The sequence below is a fragment of the Salvelinus sp. IW2-2015 genome, linkage group LG31 (genome assembly GCF_002910315.2).
Source record: "Salvelinus sp. IW2-2015 linkage group LG31, ASM291031v2, whole genome shotgun sequence".
In the NCBI taxonomy this organism is placed as follows: Eukaryota; Metazoa; Chordata; class Actinopteri; order Salmoniformes; family Salmonidae; genus Salvelinus; species Salvelinus sp. IW2-2015.
Window position 1 is genome coordinate 1,851,762 of NC_036870.1, and position 226 is coordinate 1,851,987.

The window sequence follows — 226 nt, forward strand, 5'->3', positions numbered from 1 at the left end:
AAAAACTAAGATACCCAAGTTACCGGAGTCTACAATGGCAGACTGTTAATGTAGAGTAGGGATAGTGAGAAGTAACATTCAAGACTGAAGCAATTATCCCCTCTAGTGGTATACTTTATACTGTACCAGGTTACTACACACACTGATAATACAAAACATTGAGGACACCTGCTCTTTCCATGACATAGACTGACCAAGTGAAAGCTATGATCCCTTATTGATGTCA